A 9,538-nucleotide genomic window follows, 5' to 3' on the forward strand; every position below is an offset into this window, starting at 1 on the left:
ACAGCTGCAAAATGTTGAAAAATCATTGAAGTGTATAAAAATTGCAGTATCTTTAAAATCAGTAAAACAGACTAGCATATTATTATCTTGTTCTTCAGTTAACAACTTTGTGTTCTTTGTGGGAGGGAGGGAGTCTTGTGTGTTTGGGAGGGAAAGAAAGGGAAGGAGGAAGTCAGTTATTTGAGTAAGTCTCTAGTTGACTTTTCTCCTAGCTTGAATGTGAACATTGACGGGTTGGAAAAGTCAATCAACTTGATGTACATTTTTAGTGACGTTTTAAAAGCAGTCAGATTCCATAAATGGCAAGTAAACCTGAAGTGAGGATACTGCAATTTTCAGAGAAAAGAACAGCAGCTCTTAAGTGTTTGTATTTTCTTTCTATTTGGGGGGCAGGGAACTGTCATTCATTTTGCACAATTCTTGAACTGATGTCAGCACCCGAGTGGCTCCTGAATTTTAAGTCTGGGATGACATCTTTTATTTTTACATGAATCTTTAAACAGTTCTGTGAGCAAAGTTTGTAGCTGCTGGATTATTGTCTGTCTTTATAGCAAGTTCCAGTAAACCGCAAGTATGACAAAACTTATCCAATTTTATGCTTGGAGCAATCAGTACATACCAGTTTCTGATGTTTCAGGCAAGAAGTGGGGTAAATAAGTGTGACCACTTAAAGCTGCTTGTTAGCATGGAAGACTTCTCCATTCTATCTTAGTAAAAACAAACAAAATATGCACTTGACATGGTAGCAAATTGGTTCTGAATTATGCAACTGTTTGCTATTTAGTAAGCTAACAAATGATGCACATTTTGTTTTTCATGTATTGGGCAATATAAGTAAAGGTAAATCTTTCTTCCCCTCCCATGAATGAGGTCTTCCATGTTTGAGGAAAAGTCTTGCACTATTGCATATATTTGGGGGACACAGATTTTCAGTTTCCATTTTAGGGGGGCTTAAGGATTTTTGTTTGTTTGTTTCAAACAGTTTTATACTTTCTGATGTATAGTACTTGAAATTCTTACCAGAAAATTACTTTGGAGTTTTGAAGCCTTTATTCAGACTACTTTTGAGTAAGTGGTTGTTTTTATTGTCAGTGTTTTATTTGCCCCAAGTGTATTTTTTCTCTATTCTTCTATTTCTTTGTTTCCCTTTTTATATATATGTATAAAATTCTTTTTTATATATATATATATATATATATATATAATTACCAATCCAGGATATTGCCCTGCCTGCCACCCATGAAAACTATTCTGGCACCAAAAGTAATGACAAATGTTAAGTGTAATAGAAAAGTAGAGCAAAGAGCCATTCAGCTTCAGTCTTTACATACCGTGAATAAAACATTAAGACATCACATGGAGAAGTTTACATGGTGATTGTTCACCTGCAGTACTGTGGACTTTTAACCTTTTGTCCCCTTTTCAGTGAAACAGAGTAAAAATATTCATCTACCATTACTGTTATTTGCTGATTTTATTTTATTTTGATGGTAATATTCTATCCTTATGACACTATTGCAACCAAATTGGCTTTACCATCTTGGCTTTAGTAGGTATAGAAGACAATGGATTACCATCTTTATTGCTGTAATGTGTTAAGCATTATATGCTAGTAGAATCTAGTTTAATTGTTTCAGGTGGAAAGTATTCTTTGAGTTTCCATTTTGAATGTGTTTGGACTAAACAAACAATAAACTACTGATGTCTGCAGCGTTTTATCTATGTCCCTAATTTAATCTGTAGTTCTTATGTTCCCAAATATTTTCTCCTAGTTGCATCTTATATAGCCTAAGTGGAAATAAGAAATTACTCTAAAACCAGCTGCTTATTGTGAAATTTTATGTATAAAATAAAACATTCAGTAACACCGAACATTGTTAGAGATCTGTCCCGGTTCAATTAGACAGCTGGTACACAAGTTGAATGTTAGAATAATAAGTAGTAAGGACACTGAAAATGATCTAAAGCAAACTAACTACTAAACATTTTTTAATAAACCATCTTGGGTTTTCTAAAGGATTTCTACCTTGCATCTCAGAAGGAAATGAGAGAAAGGAAGGGATGACAAGATTGTGGTTATCTGAAGTTACTGACACGGCTGAAGTTCAGAAATTAGAATAAATTTATCAATCTCTACAAGAATATTAGAGAAGTAATCAGTCATACTTAGCCATACCTCCAATAAGAAATGAGGTCCTAAGGGATATGTAATTTCAGAACTTGAAACTGTTGCTTCCTTTGAAGGGGATGATATAAATTTTTCTTGATAATATATTCATAAGGTTTTAAGATTCCTAAAGCAATCTTCATAAATTTGTACAGGAGAAAGCCAGAACAATCATTACTTTTAAATAATCTCAAGGAAATAAGACTTAAAATTTTTGTAAGTTTATATTAAACTTTTAGTTCTAATTGTAATAACATCTGACTTTATGGCTATGGAAAAACATTTTTTAAATGGGGATAAAATGTATATCCCACATGGTTGGAAACAAACCCAAATTTGAAAGAGCAAATTTATTACTTGGTCCAGGAAGTTTGTATGGAACCAAATATTTGAAAACTTCAGCCACTCAAGAGGTTGACTTGTTTATCTTCTTATTACTACAGATAAGTAAAGACCCTTGATTTTTTTTTTTTTTTTTTATTCTGTGTTAAAAAGACTTTCTAATTATTTGGTAGCAGTTTGCGTTTTGATCAGTTTGATGCCAGAGTTCTAATTTATTTAAAATTACTGGATAAATTGACAGTTAAGTCATGAAAGAAATTTCCTTTTTTGGTATATTTCGGTAGGTTCACATAGAAGGTAATTGTTTAAAATCATTTGCAGCAGTAAGTCAAATAATTCCTAAATAGTGAAGTTACTGATTGTTTTTGACAAATAGAAACAAAAATCTTCAAATCTGTTACATAGATGTGCACATTATATTTAACATGCTTCCGAATTACAAGAAGCAAAGTCTTTTCAGCATTACCAAATGTAGGGCCAAATGCTATAAGTACAGATTCAGAATAAACATTCACAGAAAGATTTCTAGCCTTCTGTTAATTGCCAAATTAACTGATCTTTGTCTCTGATCTTTGTTTTGATAAAGCTGGCTGCTTCCTTGAAATGCTTTTATTTTTGTGACATTAGTATTCTTTTAGCTGCCGTTTTCTGTTGTCACCCCATACCTTCCCAGTCCCTTCTGTCTTTAGTCTGTTATTTTCCCCATAGACTTTGCCTCAGTGGTTTTATTTAGGCCATGCACTACCTTGGCTTCAATATATTATCCATTCAATAAATTCTATGTAGTATATAATGGTCAAGAGCAGGACTTTGGAAACAGCCTGGGCTTGAATGGCAGCTCCACCACTCAATGGTAAGCCTTTTTCTGTGCCTGTTCCCTCATTTGTAAAATGAGTGATTGTGAAGATTCAGTGAGTTAATATTTAAAGCACCTAAAACAATGTACTAGGCCATCCTCAGTAAGTGCTAGCTGTTATCGCTATTGAGTTCTTCGAATTTGTACTGTCTACCTACATGTTCCAAACATGTCTTTTTTAATTCTTTTAGCCACATCCCCTTTGAAGCACCTGATAATTCAAAATTGGGAAGTCTAAAACAATATTTTCCCTAGGTGACTTACATGTGCATACCTGACTCTATAGTAATGAACATCTCTATTTTTTATTTAACCAGCCTGCAAATGTTTGGTGTTGCATCTGTTCCACTCAGTATATTCTCTTTGTCTCCCTCTTCCTTTGTTATCCATTTTCCCAGGCTACAAGAAGACTTGTTCATGTTATCCTGATTAACTTCCACTGGCTCATTCAATTCATTCATTAACTATGTATTAAGCTTCAAAGTGCCAGGCACTGTTCTGGGGGCTGTTAATAAATGATGAGTTAAATAAGGTTCCCTGCTCTTAAGTTAAAAAGGACTGGGAGGCCCTCTGGGGAGAAATGAGTTGGGTACATATTTAAGAAGGTGGTTAAGGAGTAGTTGGCCTCAAGGAGGTTGGTCTTTCTCCCAAGAGCAAAAGGAGCTTGAGTTTTGGCACATGGATAGGTGTGGTGGGAAGTAATGGATGACAAGATTTCTACTTTGAAATGTCTCTGGCTACAGAGTAAACAAATAGGAGTTCAATAATGAATTGAAGTAAACCAGATAAAAGGATGTAATATTTCAGTTAAGAGCTATGATTGACTGGCAGTGTTAGAAATCTAAAGAATTTGAAAGATTTGAAGGTAAAGGTAAGATGGCCAGGTCTTGGTGAGGTAAGGTGTGGTATCAAAGAAGAACCTCACTGGCATAATCGAGAATTACGTAAAATGGTACGTGTATGATAGGAGGGAAGAAAGCTTTCAAGGAGGGGGGCACAGGAGTGCTAGGGAAATCATGAGCTGGACCTGGAAAGATCGGATTTGCTAGGATCGTGCATACATTATATTTGGTTCCTTTGGCTTGTGCCCTTTTTATTTTGAAAACTACGTGAAAACTTTTATGTAGATTTTACCATAGTTTAAAGAAAATAACATGCTGTGCACATGAAGAAAATACATACGGTCCAAAGGAATGAACTGTCATAATGTGACCCCACAGATGTTCCCTATAAATACCTTGGTATATGTGTATTTTTTTTCAAATTACTTTTTATATTTGCTGTCTTAAGACAAACTATTGAACTGTTTATCAAGTGTTTGTTGAGCACCTCTCTGCACCAGGCACTGTTAAAGATACGTGAATGAATAGAGAAAGCCCTTGGTCTCCCAGAGCTTAGTTAATAGGCAATGAAGTAGTTGTAAATGCTATACATAAAGCATTAAAATGAGATAATGCAAAGTCCCTAAGTGACAACTTTAGGCAGGTGTTGCCCAGTGGCCCATTCTAGAGTTGGATCCAACGAGAAAGACCAGCTAGTAGTATGTAAAATTCAAAAAGCTTGGAGAACACCTAGAAGAGACAAGTGAATGAAGAAGTGGCAAAGTGGTAAAAGGTGAGGTAGACTAGATCATGTAATATTATTGGCTTTGGTAAGGAGTTTATTTGGTTTTTTCCTAATTCTAGTAGGAAGCCATTAAAGAGACCAAAGCATGGGAGTGATAATATGTGCTATATTGAGAACAGGTGGTTAGGAGGACAAGAAGTAAAGTGGGAGAAACTGATGCGAGCTGTTGTAATATAGGACTATTAAGTCTGAGGGAGAGAAATATCTGATTTAATATTTAGGCAAGCTAAGTGTATGTAGTTAATCTATTAATATTTTACAGCTGAGATGGAGGCTCAGAAAGGATACTATAGTCAACTCTAGTATGAGACAACTTTTAAAGAACTATAAAAACCTCAGGATGAGCTACTTAATTTTGGAAAATGGGTTTTAAACATAAATTTAAACTTTTAAATCAGTGCCTTTTTATCCTGGCTTTATTTGAGAAAATTGTGAAATCAAAGCCTTCAGCACTAGCAGCCCTTAAAATTAAGGATCCCTTAATCAGGAACTACATTCAGGAAGCACAGCATTAAGCAATAAGACAGAGTAGAAACTTGGAACAGAAGTTAAGTAGCTGTTGGATAATGAGTCTACTATGAGCTGAGAAAAAGGAATGTTTTTTTTTGAGGGCCTGTCACTCACCTTTTATTTTGATAACCCTATTAAGTTTTGTTTGCTCTTTAAAAGGTGAACTAAAGCTTGGAAGAGATTAAACAAAAAGCTGCCTGACATGGAAATAAGGCTTTTGGGGTAGAAAGCGGATGTGAGACATTTCACCGGAAGGTGACTTGGAATGACTTAGAGTGGTGTTTTCAAAGCAGGCACAAATAAGTAACATATGTGTGAAAGAAGTGAGAAGAACTTACATAGTAGTCATTGAATATTAACATTTAATATGTGCCAGAAACCTGCCTAGGTGCTGGCTGGCAGTACAGCAGGCACAATCTACCTTTAGGAAACTTGAGTTTCTTGAGGAAGAGAAGCAGCAAACAGAAGTAATTTCAGTACTGACTTGTCCTAGACAGAATACAACTAACTCAGTCCTAAGTAATCCTATGAGTAGTGTAATTTATTTTACAGAATCATTAACTGAGGCACCACAGGGTTAGCTACTTGTCCAAGACCACATGGCTCATATGTAGGATAACTAGTACTGACAGGAGATGGGGCTGTTCTACCAACGGTGGTAGTGAAAGGAGGTACATTGAGACCAGAAGGCCTTGAGAAAATCTGGGGGAAGAGCATTCAAAGTGGAAAATCAAATACAGAGGCTCCGTGTTTGGAAGAAGCTTGGTGTGTTCAATGCAGATGTTAGTAAGAAGCAGGTAGAGCTAAAATTGAGGCTGGCCTTGTAATTTGGATTTTACTCTTTCAATGAGATTCTAGGGATCTGAACATCGATACAATCTGAATTGGGAAGAGATGTTGGGTGATAGGTGATGGGAGTTTGGTTAAGTATTGTAACAGTGAAGACGGTGGTAGGCAGTCAGCTAATACGAAATTTTGGAGATAGAACCTACAAAAGTTGGATTTTGAATATAGGGGGCAGAGAACTCAAGGGTGACTTTCCTGGGATTTTGAGGCAGCTTGGGTGGAAGGCAATACTCTACGGACACAGGGAAGGAGCAGAAGTGGATTGTGGAGGGAAAATCAACAGTTCTATTTTTGCCATGTTAAGTTTCATATGCCAGTTGGATAGCCAAGAAGAAATACCAGGCAATTAAATGTATGATTCTGGCGTTCTGAGGAGAGCTCTGTTCTGCAAGTGGTCCATATTGATTCCTGCAGCCTGTGGATTAGATGAGATCACCTAGGAAGAGAGTATACAAAAGAGAATAGGCTGAAGACTGAGCCCTTAAATACTCCCAAAATTGAGGATTATGGTAAAAGGAGTGTACGAAGAAAACAAATTAAATATGGCAAGTATTGGTGTCCTGGAAAGCTAAGTTTTAAGAGTTTCTTAGAAGGAAAGAATATGCAGTTGTGAAAAATGCTGCTTAGAGGTCAAATAAAACAGCAAATGAATTAGGGTGGGCTGACTCTTCATAAGTAGACCCTAACTGTCTAATGGCTTGGATACAATAGATCCCCACCCCCCCCGTTAGTTCACTTAGTTATTTAGGACAGATGAATGAAGGCTCTACCGACTTTAGTAGGTGGCTTCCAGCACTTTGGAAGGCCTATGCAGAAGGATGAATTGAGACCAGCTGGGACAACACAGTGAGACCCTGTCTCTACAAAAAAAAAATAAGAAAAATTAGCTGGGCATAGTGGCATGCACTTGTAGTCCAAGCTACTTGGGAGGCTGAATATTGCTTGAGCGCAGGAATTGGAGGCTGCAGTGAACTGTGATCATGCCACTACACTCCAGTCTGGGCAAGAGTGAGATCCTGTCTTAAAGAAAAAAATCACACAAGTCATCTCCATTATAGCCAGCTAAAAGGGAAAAAGAAATGGAGGATCTTGAATGGGAGATGATTTATGGGTCAGGAATGGGAATGATACACATATTCCATTGGCTTGAATTCAGTCACAGCCATCCCCAACTTCAATGGAGATTGCAAAAAATAAGCCATACATATAGGAAAAAGTGGAACCACATTATTGTGAGTAGCTAGTAATCTCTGCCACAGATGGCTTTGACGGGATGTAGGTCCCAGTGACTTGGTAAGAGCTATTTCAGTGAAGTAATAAGGATGAAGCCCAAGAGAGGACTGGGGGTGGGGGTCAGAAATGGAACTAATGAATATGGGCTGTTTTTGTAGTTTTGCTATGAAGATGAACAGAGGAATGGGGTAGAGGCTAGAGAGAAATGAAAAGTAAAGGGGGGTATAAGAGGTATGCTACAAATAAACAATGCACACTTTTTAATATTTGAGGAGTGGATTCCCATGTTCACACCTTTATAGTATAGATTTATTGGTGGCTGACAGATCAAGGTGTGGTAAATGTTGAACTTGACAAAGTAAGTCTCACTCTGTTGCCTGGACTAGAGTGCCATGGCTTCAGCCTAGCTCACAGCAACCTCAAACTCCTGGGCTCAAGCAATCCTTCTGCCTCAGCCTCCCGAGTAGCTGGGACTGCAGGCATGTGCCAACATGCCCAGCTAATTTTTTTTTATATATTTTTAGTTGTCCAGCTAATTTCTATTTTTAGTAAAGACTGGGTCTCGCTCTTGCTCAGGGAGGTCTTGAACTCCTTATCTCAAGCGATCCTCCGGCCTCGGCCTCCCAGGGTGCCAGGATTGCAGGTGTGAGCCACCACGCCCAGCCTATTTTCTTAATAGAATGGTGAAATGTATTCATAGTTGCATGCTCTATAACTTCAGTCCCCAACCCCTGGGCCGAAGAGCTCTGCAGCCCCCCACCCCCAAACTCCTGTCAGTGGAAAAATTGTCTTTGTCTTCTATGAAACTTACGAAGGAGGACACACAGCAGGAGGTGAGCAGTGAGAGAGCGAAAGAAGCTTCATCTGTATTTAGATCAGATTCTCATACAGAGGTTCCAAAATGCGGCAGAGCTCCCTCTGACTTGGTCACAGCAAAGGATAGAGCTAATTGCTACATTAAGACTCAGATCTTGTATTGACCAAAACATTCTATTCTTTCCATACCCACGTCCTAGGTCTGGTGCTCAATATTACAGGTTCAGGAACTAGATTTTAAGCAATTTGGTCAAGGTAATTAAGCACTGGAAGATTAATGTATGCTAACCAAACTCTCAAAAGGTTACAAACAGAATGTTTTTCTTACTGTACAAGAAGCAATGAATACCTTAATATTAATACTTTAATATTGACTAGGGTATAATTGTCTGCTACCCAGGATACTCTCTTCCGTGAATCAAGGTATTTTAGGGACCAAATATGCTTAGGAAACGTTTAGTTATCATGACTAAAAGTGAAAATAACTGGTCTCATGGCCTCCTCGCTGTCTCAAATTCCTTGAAAATGGGGAAAGCCCTGTTCCTTGTGTGACTTCAGCAAGTGCATGATTCTGACCTACCCATCTTGCCCAGTCATGGATCAAGTCGGTCTGTCCCGCAAACATTTTTACGTTTAAGGCAAGTTTTATGGCGAGCGCCAACCCCACCCATTTGGCTGCGCCGGTATTGCGCATCTCTTCCAGTTCCCCAACCATCCCAGCACGTTCCCTCTCACACCATTCATGGCCTCTCTCCCCTCCCTTGATTTCTAAAGTGTTTCCCTCCCTTTCGGTGCCCAGGCTGTCCTCCCCGAGGTCCCACTAACGTCAGGTCCTGTCAGCACCTGCCTTCTTCCACCTTGCCTTGCCTACTAATCATCACCTACTAGACTGTCACCCTCATCTCCTCCCTGGCCCCTACTGTGCCCACCTTCCAGAACGGAAAGGAAGCATCGGATCGCGGCCGGGCTGCCTTCCTGAGTGACGGCGCCCGGGCCCGCTCGCCGCCCCAGCGGGGAGGCTGTAAGGAACTCTTCATCGCGCCCTTCGCAGGTCTTCACAGCCCTACACTAACTACCGCCTTTACCCTCCGCGTGGACACCAGAATCACCTCCCGCCCCCAGTGCGAGCAGAGTCTCCTGCC

The sequence above is a fragment of the Eulemur rufifrons genome, chromosome 24, assembly GCF_041146395.1.
Source record: "Eulemur rufifrons isolate Redbay chromosome 24, OSU_ERuf_1, whole genome shotgun sequence".
In the NCBI taxonomy this organism is placed as follows: domain Eukaryota; kingdom Metazoa; phylum Chordata; class Mammalia; order Primates; family Lemuridae; genus Eulemur; species Eulemur rufifrons.